General features: G+C 48.2%; 1 pseudogene; it reads right to left on the minus strand.

Annotated features, from left to right (window-relative positions):
• Positions 1-2967: 2967 nt before the first annotated feature.
• On the minus strand, positions 2968-3176 carry LOC146029951 (U2 spliceosomal RNA; annotated as a pseudogene).
• Between the last annotated feature and the right edge of the window lie 23608 nt (positions 3177-26784).

Genomic DNA, 26784 nt, shown 5'->3' on the forward strand with positions numbered 1-26784 from the left:
GACACAGAGGGACCCGATTCCTGACCGCACACTACTCCTCCACTACCGGAGACAGTACACAGCCAGTGGCCAGACACAGAGGGACCCGATTCCTGACCGCACACTACTCCTCCGCTACCGGGGACAGTACACAGCCAGCGGCCAGACACAGAGGGTCCCGATTCCTGACCGCACACTACTCCTCCGCTACCGGAGACAACACACAGCCAGCGGCCAGACACAGAGGGACCCGATTCCTGACCGCACACTACTCCTCCGCTACCGGAGACAGTACACAGCCAGCGGCCAGACATAGAGGGTCCCGATTCCTGACCGCACGCTACTCCTCCGCTACCGGAGACAGTACACAGCCAGCGGCCAGACACAGAGGAACCCGATTCCTGACCGCACACTACTCCTCCGCTATTCCGTAATATAAAGTCACGCATAGGGATAGTCACTTCCATTCCAACCGAAATTACTGTTGATAATTCAAATTGGGAGGCGGGGGAGCCATACATGAAAAGCATAATCAAGGGGTACGGGAGCGAAAAAAGGCTGGTAACCACTGGCATAGAACCATCAGATCTCCACTATCAGTGGCAAGGTCATTGGTCATCTGTGGTAAACCATCGCTGGTCAGTCGCCATGCATAGTCTGTATTGCCCATACCTCAGAACGCATCATTTCGGAGCGTACAGTGCACAGCTGGGCGGCGGCTGGGCTTTCACCCCTCCCTGATAAAGCAGCATCACAGCGTTCTCCTATGACATAGGGGGCCCTGACTGAAATGAAAGGCAGCTTTGGTATTTAGCACACACAGCTATCACTGGCAGCCAAGGAAACGTCTGTACGGTAATTATTGTGCGATACGACAATATGCAGAGTGTTTGGAGTGGTGTCTGCCAGCATCTGTCACGCACGCATCTCGTAATCGGGGTTCATATTTTTAAGAGCGGTAATAACAAGTTCTGACAAACATCTCTTGATTCTTTGTGGAGCCGGAGTGCTGGGTGATGGCGGCGGCTGATAGCGGAGGTTTTCCCTGACGCACTGCACTTGTGACAAGAGATGAGGCGGATGTGCAGGATGGAAGCAGCTCTCCTCTGTGACACTGACTCTCTCCATCACACTCTGCATACTGATTCTCCCCTCTCAGCTGTCTCCAGCTGCCTGTTCTACACCCTCACTCCTGTAAATATATGTATACATGGCGATCATCCTCGCTGTGGCACCGCGGTTCTCTGCCTCTCACTGTACAGGGCTCTCTCCTGCTGCGGTCAGGGAGTTTGGGCCCACGGGGAGGGGGGGGGGGGAAGAGGTAGACACTTAGGGGGTAATTTATTAAGATGGGAGTTCTATGTCACATGGGCTGTTGCTATCGGCAACCAATCAGATGTTATCTACTATCTTCTAGAAGGCGCTAAATTAATAAGAAGTAGGTTCAGATTGGTTGCCCATAGCAACATCCCATGTTAAAAAAACTCCCATCTTTGTAAACTTCCCCCTTAGCTGGTCACAGCTTTAGGTTTACCAATGTTTGGAGAAAGATAAAGTGGAGAGATAGAGGGGGTTATTTTGGTTCACACTTTTAGAACAATTTCTTCTTAGATGGACAAAACCATGTGCACTGCAGGGGGGCAGATGTAACATGTGCAGAGAGAATTAGAGTTGGGTGAGTTATTTTGTTTCTGTGCAGGGTAAATACTGGCTGCTTTATTTTTACACTGCAATATAGATCTCACTTTGAAGTAAAACCTCACCCAAATCTAACTCTCTCTGCACAAGTTACATCTGACCCACCTGCAGTGCACATGGTTTTGTCCATCTAAGAAGGAATTTGTCAGAAAGAGTGAACCAAAATAACCCCCTGTACCAACCAATCTTCTCCTTGCTGTCATTTTTCAAATGCTGCTTGAGTTTGAAGAAACTCAGGGAGCCCGAGGTGTGCTCCCACCACCACCAGTGACGTGACTAAACGCGTGCACAGGGGGCAGCCGTACAGAACTTGTGGCCCTCTCCCAAAGGAGAAAGGCCCCATGGTTCCCCTAACCCCCCTCAACCATAAGGCCGAGGAAGGGAAAAAAGGGATCGGTGGGTCCTCTTCGCCGAAGCTCAGAGGGACCCGCGTTTCCTCCACCCCCGGAAGGGTTTCGGACGGTGGGTCCTCCGCACCCGAAGGTTTGGAGGGACCCGCTTAGGCTTCCCTCCGCCTTGCGGCTCGGGGTTGCCCTCGAGGGAACCGGGACTCTCCCCAAAAGGTGAAGAGTCCCAGTCACGTTTGGGGAACGGAAGGCCCGTTAGGGACAGCCGCACTACCCAAATGAAAAAAACGTGACAAACTAACGAAAAACGTGAAGTGCAAAACGTGCAAATCATAAAAAGAAAAGAATAAGGCCCTAGCCAGAAGGCCGGGGGGGGGGGGGGGGGGGTGTGAAAAATTGTCCTACCCCATCCAAAAGGACAGGGTAAGGACGTGAAGCGCTAACCTAAAGGGAAGTGCGCAGTGCAAGTGCCATTCGTGCAAGGTGACTTGGGATCACCCGTGCATGTCCGGCACCCCCGAGTTTCCCCGGGGGCACAGTGCAGCCTCGGACTCCAGGCAGCCAGCCAGTCAGCGTCCGACCAAGTGTTTCTCCGTCTCACCAGCAGGTACTTTCCAGCCCCTGGCATGGGAATGGGTACTCCACTGGGCTTTTCGAAAGACTCCCTTAGGGGCTGTACCCCCCTCGGAAGAGCAAACTACTCAGTCCCAGTGTTTCTCCGCTCCCAGGGTTAAGATACTCGGCTGAGCTTTTCGCGGTCTCCCCATCAGAGGCTACGAACCTCTGGAACAGGAGCCATCTACTCAGTCCCAGCCTTTCTCCGCTCCCTGGGAATGGATACTAGACTGAGCCTTTCGCTGTCTCATCCTTCGGGGGCTACGAACCCCGTCAAGAGAGTCAAACTACTAAGCCCAGTGTTTCTCCCCCCCTCCTACCAGTGGATTTACGGAGCCTCCTACCACTGGCAGAGGTGAAGATACTTAGTGAGACTTTTCACTACTCCCGGGAAAAAACAGAGGGGTCCCACACCCTCCGCCCATCAGAGCAGCTACTCAGTCTCACCTTTCTCTATTCTCTGCCAGAGGCCAGTCCATACCCAACTGATAAGAACAGATACTACACTTGATCTTAGCCAAAAGGCCGAGAAGCGTTGTAACACTACAGCTAATTGGTTGGTAGTTTACCTCTCTCCAAGCTGTGATAAATCTCTATTTTCAGGGACATTTTGCATTCCCACGCCTCTGAGAGTGAACAGAATATAATTTTTATATCTGAAATATTCATTTATTACACTTTAAATGATATATCAGAAGATCAATCCATTATTGAAAATCAGCTTTTACATACAGACATGTCTTTCCTAATTCCTTACTCCTGCCTCAGTCACGCCAAGCAGCCCCTCCCGGCACATGGGGTCCAGTTCAAATTGGCTGCGCCAAAAACCTTGTGCTTGCTCAAAGTGTGCATCTTATCTTCATAAATTAACCAAATTGGAGCTAAGCCAGATTCCAGGGGTCCGCCCAGCGCAGGGCAAGGCCGTCCCACCTGCCGGGCCCCGCCCAGTGATGCAATCTCAAAACATTGCCACTGCATTGCCGTTATGCAAAAGCTTCCCTGTACCCGGAAGTGCTCACATATTACCAGCACTGCAGCCCCCTGGCTGTGCAGCCTAGCGGGATACAGTGGGGGATACAGTGTGTATACAGTGCAGGTTGGTTTCAGTATCGGTACAGTGCAGGATATAGCGTGGGTGAAATGCAGTGTGTATCGGAGACACCAATAGTGCACAGGTGATGTCGGCGGTGTAAGAAGTACAGGAGTGCCGCCAGTATTGGCAGTGCAGGAATGCAGGTGGTGTCCTCACTTTGAAAATTCTGGCGGTATCCTCAGCATGGGGGCGCTGTTGGTGTCTGCAGAGCAGGCTAGCCGGTGGTATCCTCAGTGTGGGGTGCTGTCTGTGCCGGCAGTGCAAGAGTGCTGACTGTCCTTAATGCAGGGGTGCTGGCAGTGTCACCAGTTTTGGGGTAGCAACATAGAACTCAGAGCTGGGGGTTTCTGGCGGTTTTGGCAATGTGGGGTTGCCGGGGTTGTCCTCAGAGTGGGTGTGTCAGTAGTGTTGGGGTGCCAGCGGTGTCCTCATAGTGGGGGTTGCCAGTCATGTCAACAGACTGTGTCGGCAGTGCGGATATGCTGGCAGGGTCGGCAGTGCCGACTGGAACAGCTTGCGGGTAGGGTGTCGCAGGTGCCTATAATCTCCGGGCTGAGTGCCCGGCCTGACACAGCTTCCCAAGGGGCGGTGTGTTGTCATGGCGGTGGGTGATGGCAGACTGTCACAGCTAGCATGGGGATGGGGATCTGTGGCAGAGTCTCCCCAGGACCCCAAAATTCAGGCAGATTCAGAGATTTACTAAAATCCAAACCTCATCTCTACTTTATACCCTTTGGGGCTGATAGAGAGGTGGATTCAGAAGTCATCTGTGACTATACATTTAGCACTACAAAGTCCTTCCCTGGTGTACAGCTAAATGTGCCAAGGCTCAGACGCTGCTGTCAGCGTCTGTACTCACAGTAATACAGATGGGTGCTTCCTCAGCCACCACATTGCTCTTACCATACCTCCCAACTTGTGTCCGGATGAAATAGGGACACGCGCGAGTGCCCGAAAAGGGGGCGGGGAGTATGCAAATGAGGGCGAAGCCGCGCGAGCGCCCGAAAAGGGGGCGGGGAGTATGCAAATGAGGGCATGCGCACAGCGTCTATTCTACTAGATTGGGGGGTCTCCCAACTGCCACCCCCCGCAGCGGGACAATGCCTGCCGCGGGTGGGACGTCGGGACAGGACCCGAAAATCGGGACTGTCCCGACGGAATCGTGACAGTTGGGAGGTATGCTCTTACATCATGGAAAGTTGCGTCAGCTTTATGTTTTTGTGTGGATTAAGTAATCACTTAGCTGACAGAAGTAATCTAGGATGCACTCTATCCTGCACTTGGCTGCCGAGGAGTTCATTAATCCTCGCTGATGAAGCTGGAGATCACACAATGCAGTTACGCAGTGTTGTGCCAAAGCATCTCAGTGATGATCATGATAGCGAAGCAATCACTGCGAATGCCTTCATCATATTCACAGAAGAGACATGAACGTGTTTCCTTCAACATGTAAACACGGCTCCCATTGGCAGAATGACAGTGGTATAAATACCGCAGCAAAAATCTTCTTAGGGCAACTGATGATAGATTTGTTTTAGTTTTTTTGTAAATACTGTTACCTACCTCATTCATTGGTGCACTGGGTACATTCCATACTTGCCTACCCTCCTGGAAAATCGGGTCCGCCTCTCGCCCCCCCCCGGGAAGGTGGGCAAGTCCCCCACAATCCCCCCACGGCGGGGGGGGTCCATGGGGACCTGATGATGCAAACTGTGTCATCATGGCCCCACCCCACATTGTGCAATGCATATAATACAAGAATTACACAGTGGGGGGGGGGGGCGTTGCTACGATGATGCAATCGCAATAGCCACCCCCCACAAGGCTCAGTTGATGAGCTCCACCTTTGGTCCCACCCCTTTCACAACACGGCCACCGGCCCCGCCCCCTGCTTCCTCTAGCTGGCAGCCCTCTCCTCGAAATCCATACGCAATTCCCGAACAATCGAAACAGGTGCAATCTGTGCAAATGTGGGTAAGTCTGACCCTTCCACAAATCTGCGACAGAGACAGGCTAATGAGGCTGGCACTGATGTCACAGACCCTCCCTTAAACCGCCTGGGCCTGGACACGCCTGCAATTTTTGATACTGCCAAAACACGTCCGCCTTTCCACCCCCAAATGCCGGCTTCTTCAAGTCAAGTTTATTGTCATCGGCAAAAAGAAACAAACTCTGCAGACGAAGTTATAGTGTACATAAAATACCAGTACAATAGAACAGTATCCACATATAACAAACATAAAAGTAGAAAAGCAATATATATAAAATATTCAACAGGCAACATTTATACATTTAACATGCGTACAGCGGATGGAAGGAAGCGGTTATGTAAGTGGCTTGTACGTGCCCTCGAAAATTCTAAACCTTTTTTGTGAGGGTAATTTCTCAAAAACCCTAAAAAAAGATCTATAAAGCTACAGAATGGTCGGCAACCGCTCCCCGAAGATTTTACTTGCAGATTTTACAATACATTCTAAGAGGGTTATTCTGGTTTATTCTCAAGGCTGCAAATTCGCAGCCCTGGGAGTCCACCAAACCCCCTTATTTAGTAGTAAGTTATTTTCTGTACTCCAGGGCACCAGCCTCGCTATTTCATGTCTGTAGTAGATCTCATCGCCATCGCTGATCAATCCCACAACTGCAAATTTAACAGAGTCGGAAGATAGGGGACTGAGGCAGTAGCGGCTCCTACCTCTCCAGAGGATGGGCGCTGCCGCGATGCCCCTCCCTCCTCTGCTGCCATTGGTGCGTTCCTGGTCCCTGACTCCCCTCAGCTGCGCCAGTCCCCGTCGTGCGGCCAGCACATGTTCTGGCCCGCCGGCCTCTGCTTTTGCAGCAGCCCACAAAGGCATATTCCAGGTTCGGCGCATGCGCAGTATTGTCCTCGTTCTGCGCATGCGCGGGACGTGGTTTTATGGGCTGCCACTCAACAGCCCATGTAGAGGCGTCCCGGAGGGAGGGAACTCCCAATGGGACTGCCTTGGGTGATTGGCAGGTCTGACTTCCAATAGGAAGTCACTGCCTGTCACAGTGAAGCCAGTGCAGTCTCACAGACTACTGCGGGTTAATACCACATTGGATACAACTAACCCAATACTACAAATGCGGGACTGGTAATTATGAAGGACATTGCTCTTGATATTGCCTCACAATAGCATATAAGTGCTTAGAAATTAATTTGAGCCAATTTCTGCCTTTAAGTATTAGTTGATGCCACAGTGTATGTTGTATGTTGTTTGTCTTGTATTGTCCATTTATGTATTGTTGTGAAGTGCACTTCAAATAATGTTTTTTTATGAAATTATCTTTTAATAAATCTATATATATTTTCTACATAAAAGAAATTCACAATTATTGAAATAATATACGGAACACAGTTGCGCCTCTGATAAACACCTATAAGTTTATGCTATAGGCATTTTTGTATATACCATTTTTTACCACGTTTACTGTATGTGTGGATCTGAGCCCTCAAACATCGCAATGGACCAGAGAGTAGCTGCCAGGAGGAAGAGACAGGAGCCTTACCATGAAGTGGGAGATTGTGAGATTAGTGCAGTATTGGTTCTATTATGCTTGTATATTATTTATTATGATATGTTTAAACATTTCCTGACAACTTTGTTTGAAACAGCCTATACTATAGACCATCTATACCAGGGGTGGACAACCCGCGGCTCGAGAGCCGCAAGCGGCTCTCCCCCTTGTAAGGTGCGGCTCCTGCTCCCACTGCTGCCTGCCGTCCGTCCGTCCCCCACGCTGACGGTTCCCGAATCCATATTTCTTCTGAGGGGAGGAGAGCGCGCGGTGGACGGCCCAGTCACAGGGAAGTGAGGGGGGAAGGAGACGCGCGGTGTCCTGTGCTGTGCTCTCCTCCCCTTGGTGACATGTCAGGTCTGCAGGGGGACGTAAGACTGTCCTCGCCCGGCAGCAGCAGCAACAATGGTGAGTGCTGCTGCTGGGAATTTTGCACTGTGGGGGCATAGCAGTTTGTGGCACTGTGGGGGCATACCAGCTTTTTGGCATTGTGGGGCCATACCAGCTTTCTGGTACCTTGGGGGCATACCCGGCACCATGGAGGGCATATGTGTATCTGGCACTATTGGGGGCATATGTATACATGGCACTGCACTATTGGAGGCATATTTGTATTACACCCACCCAAGGGGTCAAAATAGACTACACCCCTTTTTTTGGCGCGCGCGTCTTTGGCGCACGCATGATGCCGGCTCTTTAGCTTGACTACCGATATTTTTCGGCCCTTTAACTCTGACCTGTTGGCCACCCCTGTCTATACTGTTAAACAGGGCTATTTTTCTGCAGGCTCCAGCAGGAACTGAGGCCCTTATTCTAGTTCACTCTCTGACAAAATATTTCTTAGATGGAAAAAACCATGTGCACTGCAGGTGAGGCAGGTGTAAAACCCCACCCAAATCTAATTCTCTCTGCACAAGTAACACCTGCCTCACCTGCAGTGCACATGGTTTTGTCCATCTAAGAAATATTTTGTCAGAGTGAACTAGAATAAGGGCCTCAGTTCCTGCTGGAGCCTGCTGAAAAATAGCCCTGCTGTTAAATATTGATAATGTATTTCATACAGTATCCAGTGTATAATCAATTTTCAGGCCTGTTACCCTCCCTACAAACTCCCGTACTTACTCCAATGCCCTTCAGAGTGGGAGATTTTGGATTACATTTGGAAACCCCCCTCTAAAAATCCTGTGTTTGCCACTGTCTTGGTGGGCCCTTCATATCTCACTCTGCTAGCGCAGAAGATCAGCATAGTTACCACTGGGTCTAATCTACCTGTGGGTCTAATCTCTGCACCTAAACGGTGGCTGGCATTAACTGCGGCCTTATCCAGATGAGATGTTCCTAGCAATACTTTTGGCTCTGCGCACTGCACCCTGTGATGTTAAACAACCATAACTACAGCTGGAGCGCTGCCAGAAGCTGGCTTATCTGGTAAGAGTGTAAAAGCTGAATCAATATTCAGTTTGGCCGTCGCTTCTCCCTGTGCATCACATCAATGTACCCAGCGCCTCCTCAAATGAAGCAGAAAGCTCTCTGCACAGATCTCTATCAATACAACCAGTGACTGAGCCGCCTCCGGCTTAGAGCTGGTGATTCAGCCTAAACTTCGCTGACATGTTTGGGGAGTAACAGTTCTTTCAACAATAAAATTAACTCCTGGCAGCCAGCGACATGAAACAAGAGTATCAGGCTTAGGCGTTCCACCGTAGAACCCTCCTGTCTTAGATTCGCTGGGCCCCACTAGGTTTTTTTTATCTGTTGCGCCGGTAGCAGCGCCGTCGGAAATATTTATAGAAAAGACAAAAGGACGCAGCGTATGAATAGTGGCGCTGTAAAATAATACCAGCCATAAAAGCGCCGGCAGCATTCCAGGCTGTGTATTTGGTTTCTGAACGGAGTCCTCTTATATTTATGATCTCAGTGTGGAGCAACATGTTCCACATTTTGTTCCCGCATTGGTATATAAATATTATGCCTTCTCCATTCAACATTCATTGCAATATTGGTTCGTAATACTCATGTAGGTCAGCATAGGGACTGATGACATATTCTATGTGGTCCCTGTATTAGGTACGCCTATCTAGTACTGACCAGGGTCGCCTTGGTCCTCAGAGCAGCCTGGATTCTTTGTAGCCTGGATTCTAAAAGACCTTGGTCCATGGACATCATCACACAGTTCTGCACATTCCTGTCGCAAATCCCAGGTTCCATCACAGGCCAAGGATTCTCTATTGTGTCGGACTGGTGACGTTGGCGGCCCTTGATGGGCACTGTCATGTTGGTGGAACCAGTGTGAGATGGCATGCGTTGTGCGATGTGGCATGCTACCCTGCTGGAAGTAGCCATCAGAAAATACACAGGCTCACTAACGTTACTTAGTTAGGATGTAGCATTTAAACAATGCTCAGTTGGTGTGAAGGGGCCAATTTATGTCAAAGAAACAGATACACTATAGCATCACAACCAGCCTGAACCATTGATACGACGCAGGATGGATCCATATAATCATGTTATTTACACCAAATTCAGACCCTACTATCTACAGTACATGTCATAGCAGAAATTATGATAACCAGGCCAGGTGGCATTTTTCCAATCCAGCTGGCCATTGTTGGTGGCCTGTGCGTAGCGGATCCTGGCGTAGTCTGAGCAGGTTCCAGTATGGTCTGAGAGGGTTCTGGTGTGGTCTAAATGGGTTCACCTGTGGTTTTCTGCTTCGGCAGCCCATCCACTTCATGGCTGTTCTAAACTGACAGGAGGGGATCCCGGTGTGGTCTCAGCAGTTTTCGGTGTGGTATGAACAGGTTCCGGTGCAGGGCTTAAAGTCGTCATGCAGAGATGGGGGAACTCATTTCTCTATGTCACCTAATTAGACCCCCTCCCCTTCCCCCATTAGGCAGATACAGGGCCAGTGGTAGGGTTTTGGGCATTCCCCTGCAAACTAGAATGCTTCTCTGTGAGAATCAATGAGCAGGGCCAATGTGGAGGTTAACATATTCTACCTCACCATCAGAGGTGGTGGAACTCAGTTCCACCCCTTTACCCCTCACTTTAACCCCTGTTCCGGTGTGGTCTGAGTGGGTTCCGGTGTGGTCTGATTGGGTCCCAGGGTTGTCTTCTGTTTTTGAAGCCCACCCACTTCAGAGCTGTTCTTAGTTGACAAGCGTGGGTACCGATGGTCTGAAGAAGTCCCGGTGTTGTCTGAGCTGGGCCCGGTGTGGTGGTCTGCAGCCTATCCACTTCTGCGCTGGTATTAGCTCACATGACTGGGTCCCACTGTGATCTTAGCGGGTCCTGGTGTGGTGTTCTGCAGGATGTCCTCTTCAGGGATGTTCTTAGCTGACATGAGTGGTTCCCGCTGTGGTCTTAGTGGGTCCTGGTGTGTCCCCCCCCTTCCACCCACGGACTTCGACATGCTGGACTGACGGTGGCACCAGGCCCCTTTAACCCCTTGGGCCCCGGTGCACTGCACCGTCTGCCCCGGCGGTAGTTCCGCCCCTGCGGACTGCTCACTACAGTGGTGGATTGTGCTGCAGCTCATAGGAAAATTCCACCACTGGATGAGCACCGTTCTCTGTTAAGCGGGAAACTCTTCAGAGATCTGCAGTTCCAGATCACTAAATAAACACCTTCTAGCACCAGCAATCATTCCATGATTATAGTCACTTAATTCAAATTTCTTCGCTGTTCTGGGGTTTGAAAGAAACAACAACTAATTCTGTTGACCACGACTGAGTACTGTTATTGTCAATGTTGTTTTATTAACAATATAATTTATATAGAACTCAAAGTTTTATTTTTGTAAACATCAATTCCTAACTCAGGGGCATATTTATCAAACCTTTAAGAGGTTAAAAATGGGGCTGAAATCGCCATCCTTAACACTCATCTCAAAGTTCTCCAAAAGAAAAAGAAAAAAGACAAAGTTGAGTGCATGCCCAGTAGGGATTGCACTGCATGCTCAGTAGGGATTGCACTGCATGCTCAGTAGGGATTGCACTGCAGCCACATCGCTATATAAAACTAAGATAGGAAATCCCTTTACATCTAACTATTTAGACCGCTTGGCATCTGCAGTGCCGTAAACCATAACGCGCCGTCTGACCATTTCTACAACTTAGGTTGCCGGTTGAATTCCAACATGAAAAACCATTGCAGCCAATATATATAAAGTGTATTATCTGCTTCCTCCCCCTCTCCGTTATATCTGTGCCCTCCTTGTCTAAAGTAATGAGCCAGATCGTGTGAACATATTCCCATCCGGTACATTTCTCTAATTGTCTTACAGAGCCGGAGACATAAAAACCTTTTCCCACATCAGTTTCTCAGATATTTTCATCTTTGCCTTTAGTCACTGTCACAGTAAATGATTGTTTATTGCTCTGACGCTAACGATGCCATAACGTTGATAACAACAAGTGAGGATTAGTTAACTTAGTTGTATTAGTACAAAGAAGATAATGTAGAGTTTGACGCATTCTATGTAAAAACATGTTGGGATATTGAGTGCGTTCCCGTATCTAACGTTTGTTAATGTCTGACTAATCCATGTCTAACTCTTGTCAATGTCTGACTAATCCATGTCTAACTCTTGTCAATGTCTGACTAATCCATGCCTAACTCTTGTCAATGTCTGACTAATCCATGTCTATCTTTTGTCAATGTCTGACTAATGCATGTGTAACTTTTGTCATTGTCCAACCAATGCATGTCTAACTTTTGTCAATGTCTAATTAATGCATGTCTTAACTTTTGTCATTGTCTAAGTAATGCATGTCTAACTTTTGTCAATGGCTATCTAATGCATATCTAACTTTTGTCAATGTCTAACTAATGCATGTCAAACTTTTGTCATTGTCTAACTAATTTATGTCTAACTTTTGTCAATTGCTATCTAATGCATATCTAACTTTTGTCACTGTCTGACTAATGCATGTCTAACTTTAGTCAATGTGTAATTAATGCATGTCTAACTTTTGTCAATGGGTAGCTAATGAATGTCTAACTTTTGTCAATGTCTAACTAATGCATGTCTAACTTTTGTCATTGTCTAATAATGCAAGTCTAACTTTTGTCAATGTCTAACTAATGCATGTCTAACGTTTGTCAATGTCTAACTAATGCATGTCTAACTTTTGTCATAATCTAACAAATGCATGCCTAACTTTTGTCAATGTCCAGTTAATGCATGTCTAACTTTTGTCATTATCTAATTAATGCATGTCTAACTTTTGGTGTCGACCTATTGACTGTCTGTCAGGCTTCTGGAACCCCTGGATTATAGCTTATACATATATCTCCATTGAGAACCAGCTTACCAGTCACCTATAGATCCTCCTTGTGACACAATATCTACCAGCACACTCTCTAAATACAGGTCCCATCAATGCCTTTCTGAAATAAAACAAACTGAAAGCTGCTTAACCAGCTAGTACCACAAGGAGGATACAGGGGTGACTCATGGCAAGCTCTCAATTAAGATATATTTGTATGGGCTGTTCACATGCGGCCTCATTGCAACAGCCTCACCATCCAATGATCTTTACACTGGGCACAAGTCATTGCAGGCTCAGAGAAGCCAGAAACTTACTCAGCAGTGGAATGGGAAGAGCATATGGGGCCTGGAGCTAACGTCACACACCCTCCCCTAAAATGCCCAGGCATGCCTATCCTTTTCCCATACATTCCCCGTGTTTTCTTCTGGAATACCTGCGTTTTTCTTAGCACTCCCACTAAACGACCTGTTTCCACCCCCATATGTCTACTTCCTGTCAACCATCTTGCGAATGACACATGAATACAAAAAGTAGCGGGATTTCATCATATGTTCACATATTCCAGGTCATCAAGATGGGGAAATTCATATTTCACATGGGCTGTTGCTATGGGCAACCAATCAGAATCTACTTCTTATTTGTTTATCACCCATAGCAACATCCTATCTGAAATAGAACTCCCATCTTAGTCAATTTCCTCCTAAAAGTATATTCGTTGCCAGTGGCGCGACAGTGGAGGCTGAAAGGATCCTCTTTGCCTACAGGCCGCGCGCCGCGCCATATCCTTCGTTGTCATTCCTCCGTCTTTCTCTGCGGATGTTTCGTCTGCCTGCTCCAACACTTAATCATTAAGCAGGCTTAAGATATTCAAAATAAAAGGACAAATTTATTGCCAGCGACATAGCACTACTAATGAGGTCATTAAAAAAATAAATAAACAAGTCTTTACAATAATGCGAGGGTAAATAGTCACAGCATCAATATAAAGAGATCTCTTACTAGGTTAAATCATAATTAAGTCACGTAATCCCTCAAAATATTTACCCTGCAAGCAAATACCCTGGCTAACAGCTCTCATCTGTATAATTAATTACTGTAATTAATGCACGGAAGACAGCTGCTGTTAATATTGTCAGATGCCGGATACCCTGTAGAGGCAGGGACCTTCGGGGGGAGTGACCACGCAGGAGTGCAGGCACAGACAAGCGAAGCAACAGATTAGACGTAGAGGAAGCCAAAAACAAAAGACACTTTGCAGCGTAAAGATGGCCGATGTCCACTGGTTGCCTAGGTTACTGCTCTAGCAGGCCCCATCAGCCGGAGGGCGTGGAAATAATGGCCGCTCTGTGACATATAAAATACGCAGGGTCGGTCCTTGCTTGTAAAGTACATTTATGGGGCAAAGTCAGGATTACAGGAGGAAGCCCTCCGACACTATTTATACCACTACATGGCGCGCAGGAACGATCATAGCTGGAAGGCATTTAAACAAGTTGACCCTGAGATGCTTTGCAGCATAAAGCTTTCATTGCAATGTCATATAGATCTGAGGAGAAAAATCAATATTTCCTCCAACCTGGGGACCTACTGTATTATGGGAATTTATGGGATGCTGGAATTAAAGTGATAAAAGTGGCACAGATGGAGCACTGCGCCGGTGCAGTGGAAGGGACGCTTTCCAGGGTGCGACCGTGCTGCCTGTATGGAAGAACGTAAATGTCACTCTAATCTAAAACAATACTAAGTTAACTAACTTATACTAACTAATGAACGAATTATCAGCATAGCAATTAGGAATCAGGCTTTTGTCCCTAATTAGGAGGGATAGACCCACATGAAAATTGGAAAATGTCCCTATTTTTCAGTATTGACAAACCGCACTATAAAGTTCCCCATTCTCCTCATGATGGGCGGGATGTACTAAGCATTGCATCCCTGATGCGGTACATCAGCCACATACTAATCCCATATGTACTTATACATGTGATTTCTATCACATAGGACAGCTGTCCCGATTTGCAGTATTGGGACTTCTGGTTTTAGGACCCAGGAGTCCCCCTGCACATGTGCAGATGGAAGTGGCACCTGCCAGGGGTGCTGGGATTGGTTCCTTTTCAGGGCAGAATGCAGAAAGAAGCCCATTGGCTGACGTTATCCACTGCATCCAACCCCAGAATGCACCAGGTGGGCGGTGCATATGACCATTCCAGTTCTTGCTACATCCCTGCCCATACTGGGAGGCTGTAATCTCTCCCTCTCTCTGAGGACAGATGTGACAGGCATCCCAGGACCGTGTCTGGTCCCACAACTGCCGCCTGTAACAAATTAGTTATTTGCCAAATGTTTTTGAAACTTGCAGAACTGGATGGACTGTGTTTCCATTGGCTATGTGATATTAACCAGAACACATGGGGAGCACAGTGGTGCAGTTGTTAGCTATATTTCCCCACAGCTCTGGAGTCATGGCTTTCAGTTTCAAATATGACCCTACTTGTGTGGTGATTGTATGTTCTTACCATGTTTGCATAAGTTCTTTCCCCCACATGCGCCAGGTTCCGTTGGACAACATGCTGGCAGGTTAGCGGGTTAGAATCGGCACTGCCGGGGCAGTAAATTATGTAAATGACTAAATATTCACTGTGTAATACCAGGGTGTCATTATTCTTGTGGCCTCCCCATCCGTCCATGCTAGGTACAGGCCAGTCAGCTCTTTTATTGCTTATATGATGGTTTACCTGCAATGGGGAGCCTCTGAAGCAGTGGTGCCAAACTCATGGCCCGCCAGCTGTTGTGGAACTACACATCCCAGCATGCCTTGCCACAGTTTTAGCAATCCATTATATAAAATCTCTGGCAGGGCATGCTGGGATGTGTAGTTCCACAACAGCTGGAGGGTCATGAGTTTGACATCACTGCTCTGAAGTAATGGATGTCTCCTGGGCAGAAGGTTTTCATTAGCCATGTTGGAAATCGCATGGTCCTGTAGACATCTCTCCATAGCCTCTGGAGCCTAACATTGTGTATCTCCATAGCCTCTAGAGCCTAACCTTGTGTCTCTCCATAGCCTCAGGTGCCTGACCTTGTGTCTCTCCATAGCCTCAGGTGCCTGACCTTGTGTCTCTCCATAGCCTCATGAGCCTAACCTTGTGTCTCTCCATAGCCTCAGGTGCCTAACCTTGTGTCTCTCCATAGCCTCTAGAGCCTAACCTTGTGTCTCTCCATAGCCTCATGAGCCTAACCTTGTGTCTCTCCATAGCCTCAGGTGCCTAACCTTGTGTCTCTCCATAGCCTCATGAGCCTAACCTTGTGTCTCTCCATAGCCTCATGAGCCTAACCTTGTGTCTCTCCATAGCCTCATGAGCCTAACCTTGTGTCTCTCCATAGCCTCAGGTGCCTAACCTTGTGTCTCTCCATAGCCTCTAGAGCCTAACCTTGTGTCTCTCCATAGCCTCATGAGCCTAACCTTGTGTCTCTCCGTAGCCTCAGGTGCCTAACCTTGTATCTCTCCGTAGCCTCAGGTGCCTAACCTTGTGTCTCTCCATAGCCTCAGGTGCCTAACCTTGTGTCTCTCCATAGCCTCAGGTGCCTTACCTTGTGTCTCTCCGTAGCCTCAGGTGCCTTACCTTGTGTCTCTCCGTAGCCTCAGGTGCCTAACCTTGTATCTCTCCATAGCCTCAGGTGCCTAACCTTGTGTCTCTCCATAGCCTCAGGTGCCTAACCTTGTGTCTCTCCATAGCCTCATGAGCCTAACCTTGTGTCTCTCCATAGCCTCAGGTGCCTTACATTGTGTCTCTCCATAGCCTCAGGTGCCTAACCTTGTGTCTCTCCATAGCCTCAAATGGCTAACCTTGTGTCACTCCGTAGCCTCAGGTGCCTAACCTTGTGTCTCTCCATAGCCTCAGGTGCCTTACCTTGTGTCTCTCCGTAGCCTCAGGTGCCTTACCTTGTGTCTCTCCGTAGCCTCAGGTGCCTAACCTTGTGTCTCTCCATAGCCTCAGGTGCCTTACCTTGTGTCTCTCCGTAGCCTCAGGTGCCTTACCTTGTGTCTCTCCGTAGCCTCAGGTGCCTAACCTTGTATCTCTCCATAGCCTCAGGTGCCTAACCTTGTGTCTCTCCGTAGCCTCAGGTGCCTAACCTTGTGTCTCTCCATAGCCTCATGAGCCTAACCTTGTGTCTCTCCATAGCCTCAGGTGCCTTACATTGTGTCTCTCCATAGCCTCAGGTGCCTAACCTTGTGTCTCTCCATAGCCTCAAATGGCTAACCTTGTGTCACTCCGTAGCCTCAGGTGCCTAACCTTGTATCTCTCCATAGCCTCAGGTGCCTAACCTTGTGTCTCTCCATAGCCTCATGAGCCTAACCTTGTGTCTCTCCATAGCCTCATGAGCCTAACCTTGTGTCTCTCCATAGCCTCAGGTGCCTGACCTTGTGTCTCTCCATAGCCTCATGAGCCTAACCTTGTGTCTCTCCATAGCCTCATGAGCCTAACCTTGTGTCTCTCCATAGCCTCATGAGCCTAACCTTGTGTCTCTCCATAGCCTCAGGTGCCTAACCTTGTGTCTCTCCGTAGCCTCAGGTGCCTTACCTTGTGTCTCTCCGTAGCCTCAGGTGCCTAACCTTGTATCTCTCCATAGCCTCAGGTGCCTAACCTTGTGTCTCTCCATAGCCTCATGAGCCTAACCTTGTGTCTCTCCATAGCCTCATGAGCCTAACCTTGTGTCTCTCCATAGCCTCAGGTGCCTGACCTTGTGTCTCTCCATAGCCTCATGAGCCTAACCTTGTGTCTCTCCATAGCCTCATGAGCCTAACCTTGTGTCTCTCCATAGCCTCATGAGCCTAACCTTGTGTCTCTCCATAGCCTCAGGTGCCTAACCTTGTGTCTCTCCGTAGCCTCAGGTGCCTTACCTTGTGTCTCTCCGTAGCCTCAGGTGCCTAACCTTGTATCTCTCCATAGCCTCAGGTGCCTAACCTTGTGTCTCTCCATAGCCTCAGGTGCCTAACCTTGTGTATCTCCATAGCCTCTGGTGCCTAACCATGTATATCTCCATAGCCTCAGGTGCCTAACCTTGTGTCTCTATAGCCTCCGGCGCCTAAACTTGTGTCTCTCATTGCTTCAGCCTTCCATCTCTCCAGCAGCCTAAATAACCCTGGGTTTCTCCATAGCTTCAGCCCCCCGGTGTCTCTGCAGCAGCCTCAAATAACTTTGTCTCTCCATAGACTCCCCCCCCCCCTTCATCTATCCAGTACCTGAAATAAACCTGTGTCTCACCATAGCCTTAGCCCTGTGTCTCTCCAGCAGACTCAGCTTGTCCCTACTCCTGTGTTGCTCCATAGCCTCAGCCCCCCCTTTATCTCCAGCAGCCTCAAATAACCTTGTGTCTCTCCATAGCCTTAGCCGCCCAACCTTGTGTCTCTCCATAGTTTCAGACCCCCTGTGTCTCTCCAGGAGCCTCAGCTTGTCCCTCTGTCTGTGTTGCTCCATAGCCTAAGGCCCCTATCTCTCTAGCAGCCTCAAAAGGCCCTGTGTTCTCCATTGCCTCAGCAACCTAACCCTGTGTCTCTCCAGCAGCCTCAAACCGCCATCCCCATGTCTCTCTATAGCCTCAGCCCCCACATTTCTCTCCAGTAGCCTCAGCATGACCTCCCTCCTGTGCATCTCCATTTAATTAGCCACCCCCCCCCGTGTTCCACCAGTATCCTCAGCACGTCCTTCCTCCTGTGTTGCTCCATATCCTCAGCCCCCCATGTCTCTCCAGTAGCCTCTGCACATCCTCCCTCCTATGTTGCTCCAGATCCTCAGCCCCCCCCCATGTATTTCTCCAGTAGCCTCAGCACATCCTCCCTCCTGTGTTGCTCCATATCCTCACCCCCCTCTGTCTATCCAGTAGCCTCAGCACGTCCTTCCTCCTGTGTTGCTCCATATCCTCAGCCCCCTGTCTCTCCAGTAGCCTCAGCACGTCCCCCCTCCTGTGTTGCTCCATATCCTCACCCCCCTCTGTGTCTCTCCAGTAGCCTCAGCATGTCCTTCCTCCTGTGTTGCTCCATATCCTCAGCCCCCCCATGTCTCTCCAGTAGCCTCAGCACGTCCCCCCTCCTGTGTTGCTCCATATCCTCAGTCCCTCCTCTGTGTCTCTCCAGTAGCCTCTGCACCTCCCCTCTCCTGTGTTGCTCCATATCCTCAGTCCCTCCTCTGTGTCTCTCCAGATCCCCAACAAGATTCATTTAATAAAACTGAGCAACAGTAAAAATATTTCTGACGTTGGCATGAAAATAGTTACTTCTAATTGGTTTCTGAATGCAAAGAATGAATATGACATTTAAAACTCTCAGCTCATGTTGCCGAGATATATCCCATTTGTGATAATGTTGGGTTATTTTGTTACACGCTACTGAATGTTGGCATCTCGTGGATATTTAGGCTGCCACACCTGTATACAGTAATGTGGGGTTAATGCAGGCCATGTTTTCCTCATGGTCTGCGTATAGCTTGCACCAAGTTAAGGTTATCACTGAGTGATGTTCCTTTCATTTGTTCACATTCTGTGCTTACAATTTCCAATAAAAGCCGGGACGTGACATAAATAAATGTGACAGCCTTCTACCGTGATATTGGCGTCAAGGTAGGGGAACAGGAGGATCCCTGAGCCCCTCATAAATAAACTGCTGAGATTAGGAACAACCTTCTAGAAAAAGTATCAACAATTAGCCTGCAACATGTTGCCCAAAAGCCATCTCCCCACTCTCATTGGATGTCCTCCTTGACAGCATACCTCCCAGCCATCCAAATTTATATGGGACAGTCCCGTTTTGTTGGGTGTCTAGCTCAGGGCCGTCAGTGTCCTGCGTAGGGGAGGAGGAGGGCAGGTGGGAATCCACCTACCTCTGGGGTATAGATGCTATGCGCATGAGCACAGCATCTATTCAAGGAGACAGAGGGGCTGGGGGCTCCGCAATCACAGCATACCCTTAAGGGCAGGGCAGCCAATAGGCGAGTGCTGAGGGTACAGCTGTCCTGGGTCCCGACCGCTGAACAAAGCAGGTCTCGAAGCGCAGGCGTCTTCAACCCTGGATGCAGCTAGCCAATTAAAATGCTAGACCGGCTTTTGAGCCAATCAGAGCCTGCGTACCAGCAGTCAATCAGAGCGGCTGCCGGTGCGCGAGCTGATTGGCTCACCAGCTGGTGCTGCATTTTAATTGGCCACTGGCATCCTGAGTTGATAAGCCTGCGCTCTGGGACCTCCGGGCTGCAGCTCAGCAGAAGAGGAGATGGAGGAGCAGGAGCAGGGTTAAGGGTAAGTCAAGTGAGGAGGGGAGGGGGGCCTGGGGTACTGACTGGAAATGAGTCCTGGGCCCCAAAATTCCCGATGGCGGGCCTGCTTAATGTGATGCCGTGCCCCTTTTCGGTCCCGATGTTGGTAGATATGCTGACAGCCGTGGTACAGTGAGTAACGATTTCAGCAATGGAAGCATGTCAGGGTGGGGTAACCCTTCTATGCTGGCTGACTACTGTTGCGAAGTGAGAAGAGCTACCCCAGTAGAGTAGCACAAGCAGTGTCAGCCTGGGGCAGGAGGGAATGCAATGGTAGGGGGCGGGGCCTGTGTGTATGGGTGTGGCAAGTCTCCAGTGGGGGTGTGGCCATCCAACACAACATCCAACTTTTAGAAAGTGCATGGCCTGGGCCCCTATATAGATATATACAGTAAATACTGCTAGTGCAGGCATGATCGTGTTCCCTATTAATAACAGCAATGCAAGGTAGAAGAAAATACCCCATAGTCCTGTGCAGTATAATCTAACATAACTCATGAAGATCGGGATACTCGCGCGGCGGAGCCTTGCATGCCCAAAAGGGGGCATGTCCAGTGTAGAAGGGGGCGTGCCTCATGGATGTTGCTGTGGCCACAGGCCACGCCCCATTTCCCATCACTACAGGGCACGGTCAGCGCTGTGTAAGCTTACCACAGTGGAAACAGGTTGAATCTGAGCTCAATTTTGAGTTTTATGGCGAAGGCTGTGAATACTTATGTACATGTGATTTCTTGGTTTTTTATTGTTTATAAATTTGCTAAAACTTTTTTCATGTTGTCATTATGGGGTATTGAGTGTAGAATTTTTAGGGGGAAAATGAATTTATTCCATTTTGAAAAACAAAATAACAAAATGTAAATACTTTCCTGATGCACTGTGTAAATATACATTTACTAGTTAGCCTGCTGGAATGCTTCCAAAGCTAGTAGATGTAGTTTCACTTGCTGCCAACAGATGGCAGTGTTTCGGAGCCGCACGGACACTAGACATATATATATGTCTATATGACGCAGGTATGTAGTGATATGACAATGGTCTAATATAAATAATAATGCAAACCACACATAATTGATTGATGGGCGCTTCTTTTAATGGAATACAGGTCTAACAAGCAAAAGTCTTTGGTAAAAGGTATTTCTGGTATTGCTAGCGACAGGGAGGTGTTCATAAGGGCGGGCACAGCATTAGGGGGTGCCTGTGCACCCCTAACACTCAATGTGCGGATGGCTATGCATAACACCAATGCAAGGGCACATTTTAGATATTAGACACTAATCACAGAAGGAACGATCGTGCTGTTGACACATCATGTTGACACATCGTTCCGGTGGCTGGTTATCCTGATTTCCATGTAAATGTGCGCGGAGAGGCTCATGTTTATTCCAACTCGCACATTATACGGCCGCCGCAGACTCTAATGCACCGATGTCTCTTCTTGTCATTAGTTTGTCGTCAGTGTCTGAGGCGTCTTCCTGCATTCCCGTCCTGTATTTAGGAGAGGCGGTCACAGCGGCCAGGAGCACACACAGGATTTCTGGAGGGGGGGCTTAGAAATGTTTCATTTCTAAGCCCCCCTCCAGGCCATGAAGGATGCAATTAGGGGGTAATTAAACCTGGATCGGATTGGTATCACACTCAACGAGGTGTTCGCACGGAGAAGGGAAGTGCCCAGCAGTTTATGGGTGTCCCCATTAAAACGGTGGGTGATCCCCTTGGGGTTGCAGGGGACGATGCCGGCAGGGGACAGACAGCTGACATCACATAATGTCGGTACACCCCCCTTCTTCGCTGGACTCCGAAAGGAATAAAATACAGTTTATACCAGGCATGTTCAAGCTGTGCCCTCCAGCTGTTGTGAAACTACACATCCCAGCATGCCTTGCCCTAGTCGGGGATCATCAAATGATTTCTCGCTCCTTCGGCTGCATGCAAGGGTATGTGTTCCTGTGAATCCCCTTGAATGGTACCGACAACATTCGTCCGGCCGTGTTTATGAGCTCGCTAAGCGGTGTATGTATGCTGCTTAGCGAGCCGTGCTGAATAAGGCCCTTAGTGTGTAACCAGCTATAGTCTGCCCCCTAATGGCCTACTTTTGTATTGTCCTCTCCTGGAGAACACGAGAGAGCATCCAAGTGGGCTGTGATAAGGACGGGTGTGCAACATTAGCATCAACAGGGGATGGGGGCCTAAATAACGTGATTAACATAGAATCATGTCACTGGGTTTAAGGGCAACTGGAAACCCCCCTTCCCTTGCTATGCCTATGGAGGTAACACAACTTTTCATTCTCTAGACAAATGTGTGTGTGTGTAAGGGGGGGGGGGAATGGTACCACAGATTACAATATAATACACAATCCAATATGCAGTTTGATGAGACCTCATGTTTACTCTAAACGCTGGTTTATAAATAAGTTGTCCAGCTATATTATTACTTACCTTTCTGGTAATGCCGGCCTTTTGATTGTCAACCTTGCCTATGTCTACCATAAGCTTGTGTCGACCTGTTGGCAGTGTCGACTTAAGGTATATCGACCCTTTTTAGGTGTCGACCTAGTCACTGTCAACCACCGTCGTCGACGTAGTGAGTGTCAACCTAAACATTGTCTACCCACTGATTGCATAGCGCCATCTGCCCGCGGTCACCTTGCTGTGGCAGATGGTCATCTGTGATTTCTATGTAATGTATACACATACATACTGACTTGGCTCTGCTACAATATACATGTAACTGTGACCTTGGCGACAAAATGTAATCTTTATCCTTATATCAGGCTCCTTGTGACACGTGCGGCTGGTAGAGGGTCAGGAACCTGCCTTCACAGCAGGAGAAGCAGGCGCTCCGTGTGTGATTTATGACATGGCAAGTCGGTGTCTCTATATGAGAATGAATAAAACATATTAAACTGGAAAACATGTCACGGCCAGGATACTGCTGAAAAATCACCGTCCCCTGTGTGTGTTAGTGTATACTACATTATACAGGAGGAACGCGCTGAGCTCTATACTACACAGAGGTGAGAAATATTTAACTACACAGAGGTGAGAAATGTTTAACTACACAGAGGTGAGAAATGTTTAACTACACAGAGGTGAGAAATGTTTATTGTTTCCTGTAATAACATTTCTTTGCACATAAATGACAACCACATAAAGGGCTAGTTGAACCAAGCTTCAAAAAGTGATAAAATTGAGAATAGTAAACAGCCAGCCAATCAGCTCCTAACTGCTATGTTACAGGCTGGGTTTAAAAAAAAAAAAAAAGGTAGGAGCTGATTGGCTGGTTGTTTATTACTCTTCACTTTATCACCTTTTGAAGATGGATACATCAGGCCCTTAATAAGTTTTGTATGCGGCACAGTGTGATCTGCTAGTTTTGCCCGCCATGTTTGTCTTTACAAGTCACAACCGCACATTTCCAGCATTATCCTTGAAGAGGTTTTGTGCATAAATCCAGTGTACATTTATTAATGTGTGTGTGCCATCCTGCAACTTTGACTTTTAAATTTCACATAGCAATATAACGCATACTTTTGTCTAAATACATAAAAGGGAGAGGAAAAACGAATGCAATGTATTGCTGTAATGTTTGGTATGGTAAAGTTGCTGACGTTCTAGTTGCCCCCTCTATCCACTTTAGTTGGTATGCGGGAGGCTCTGGGAGACCGGTGGCTCTGTGGGTGGCAAACTACAGTATATATTACAAGACTATACACAAACTATACACAGTATTACCACTCTGCTGTGTATAAATATGTGGTTCTTCACACACCTTGTTATACCATGCCTGAGGAAGAGACCTAAGAAGTCTCGAAAGCTTGCATTTTAACAACATTTATTTTTGTTAGCCATTAAAAGGTATCATATTTGCTAGATTGCTATTTTGTTTTTCTCACTGAGGAACAATAAAACTTTTCTTATCAACTGGCTAACACGGTACCAAACTTTTTTCTTTTGACAGTATTACAAGAAACTTCAACTGTGATCTAAGTGCAGTTCCCATGTTTGGCCACTAGAGGCTAATCATTCCAAAAGGAAAAAAAGCAACACCGCATACAGTATTTATTTATGAGCTTCAAATTGATTCTGTTTAGGATGTAATAGTTCTAAGATTATGTGATGAGCCAATACCTATATGACAAACCAATAACGTAGAACAAACTGATACCATTGGGCAAGCCAGCACCAGTGGCGTAATTATTCAATTATATATATACCCCCTCCCCGTGCAGTTGGTACCTCCTGCCGCCAGCGCTTCTATCAGGTCCCGGTTTTCAGTCTCCCGGCTCCTGCAGCATATAAAAAGAAACACTCAGAAAATGGCTGCCCCCATAATGCAGACAGTTTTTGAGGATGCTAGAGTAGGCGGCGGCCTCCTCTAGCAACCTTAAACATGGTCTGCTGTATGGGGGCAGCCATTTTCTGACTGTCACTTTTTATTAGCTGCAGGAGCTGGGACCCAACAGAAGCGCCGGCAGCAGGAGGTACCAGTCGCGGCAGGGCAGATGGCAGCGGGTAACTATAGCCCCGCAGACCCCCCGGTGCCCACACCTTCTCAGTGCCTCCCCACGACCGCGGGGGTGCGGGACTATAGTTACGCAACTGGCCAGCATCATAGGACATGTGTTATATCATGTAACTGAGTGAAAGGATATGACACCAGAATGCACCCCAACTAGAAATGTCAAGATATTGTACAATTTCCCTTATTGCACATCTGGCTGCATCATCGTTCCTAGTCCTAGATCAGTCACACTGCAGACCATTATCGTCCTTATTAAAAGACAGTGGCAAATGCAGAATTTTTAGAGGGGGTTTCCAAATGTAATCCAAAATCTCCCACTCTGCAGCACATTGGAGTAAGTACAGGAGTCTAGGGGAGTGGAAACAGCCCTAAAATATGGCCTGTGTATACAGTGGATACTGTGTGGAATACAGTATTGATATATAACAGTACAGATGGTCTATAGTGTTGGCTTTTTCAAACATTTAAATAAGATAAGTGGTCAGGAAAAAGGTTAAACATGTCATAAAAAAATACACAAACATAATAGGACCAGTACTGCACTTTCTAAGCTCACAGTTTCCCACTTCATGGTAAGGCTCCTGTCTCTTCCTCCTGGCAGCTGCTCTCTGGTCCATTGCGATGTTTGATAGCTCAGATCCACACATGCAGTAAATGTGATAGAAGAAGCTGGTACACTGGGCATGTGCAGCAGCTCTGCTCTGTCCCTTACACTGCATGATGTGGTGTTTGCCTATGAGACTATGGGGGGGGGGGGGGGTACGTAACTGGACTCTGGAGATGATGTGGCAGCGTTGGGTAACTGGACACTGGAGATGATGTGGCAGCGCTGGGTAACTAGACACTGGAGATGATGTGGCAGAGCTGGGTAACAGGACACTAGAGATGATGTGGCACCGCTGGGTAACTGGACACTGGAGATGATGTGGCAGCGCTGGGTAACTGGACACTGGAGATGATGTGGCAGCGCTGGGTAACTGGACACTGGAGGTGATGTGGCAGAGCTGGGTAACTGGATACTGGAGATGATGTTGCAGTGTTGGGTAACAGGACACTGGAGATGATGTGGCAGCGCTGGGTAACTGGACACTGGAGATGATGTGGCAGAGCTGGGTAACTGGACACTGGAGATGATGTGGCAGAGCTGGGTAACTGGACACTGGAGATGATGTGGCAGCGCTGGGTAACTGGACACTGGAGATGATGTGGCAGAGCTGGGTAACTGGACACTGGAGATGATGTGGCAGAGCTGGGTAACTGGACACTGGAGATGATGTGGCAGCGCTGGGTAACTGGACACTGGAGATGATGCGGCAGCTCTGGGTAACTGGACACTGGAGAAGATGCGGCAGCGCTGGGTAACTGGACACTGGAGATGATGCGGCAGCGCTGGGTAACTGGACACTGGAGATGATGCGGCAGAGCTGGGTAACTGGACACTGGAGATGATGTGGCAGCGCTGGGTAACTGGACACTGGAGAAGATGCGGCAGCTCTGGGTAACTGGACACTGGAGAAAATGCGGTAGCGCTGGGTAACTGGACACTGGAGATGATGTGGCAGCGCTGGGTAACTGGACACTGGAGATGATGTGGCAGCGCTGGGTAACTGGACACTGGAGATGATGTGGCAGCGCTGGGTAACTAGACACTGGAGATGATGTGGCAGCGCTGGGTAACTGGACACTGGAGATGATATGGCAGCGCTGGGTAACTCGACACTGGAGATGATGTGGCAGTGCTGAGTAACAGGACACTGGAGATAATGTGGCAGCGCTGGGTAACTGGACACTGGAGATGATGTGGCAGCGCTGGGTAACTGGACACTGGAGATTATGTGGCAGCGCTGGGTAACAGGACACTGGAGATGATGTGGCAGCGCTGGGTGAAGTAGGTGAGGCTAAGATCCTGGTTCCTGACAAGTCAAATGCTTTGTACATGGACTAGCGAGTCCTTTCTATTATTTGTGGCTGTAAGTACTTTTTTCTACCAAACTACCAAAACTTGGTAGACAACATTTCAGCACCTTTTATGTGGTCACCTAAGTTTACCACACCATATACCCCTTATACAAATCATGCAACACAATAGTAACCCCCTTATACTGTACTTGCCTCTTACACATTATGCCACATGGAATGAACCAAAATTCACACTATGGCACACGGATTGAGTCAAAATTCACATTATGCCACACCGATTAAGGAAAAATTTACATTTTATCACATGGATTAAGCCAAAATACACACTACACCACACAGATTGAGAAAAATTCACAATATGCTTCATAAACAGGGACATTGCACCCCAAAGGCGTGCATTAAAAGTTTACACCATAATGCCCATTACATGTTATACTACATAAGTGCTGCTTACCTACATGCTCATTGCCAGGGGTACCATGCTCATTGCC

The sequence above is a fragment of the Crinia signifera genome, chromosome 8 (assembly GCF_055691185.1).
Source record: "Crinia signifera chromosome 8, ASM5569118v1, whole genome shotgun sequence".
Taxonomy (NCBI): domain Eukaryota; kingdom Metazoa; phylum Chordata; class Amphibia; order Anura; family Myobatrachidae; genus Crinia; species Crinia signifera.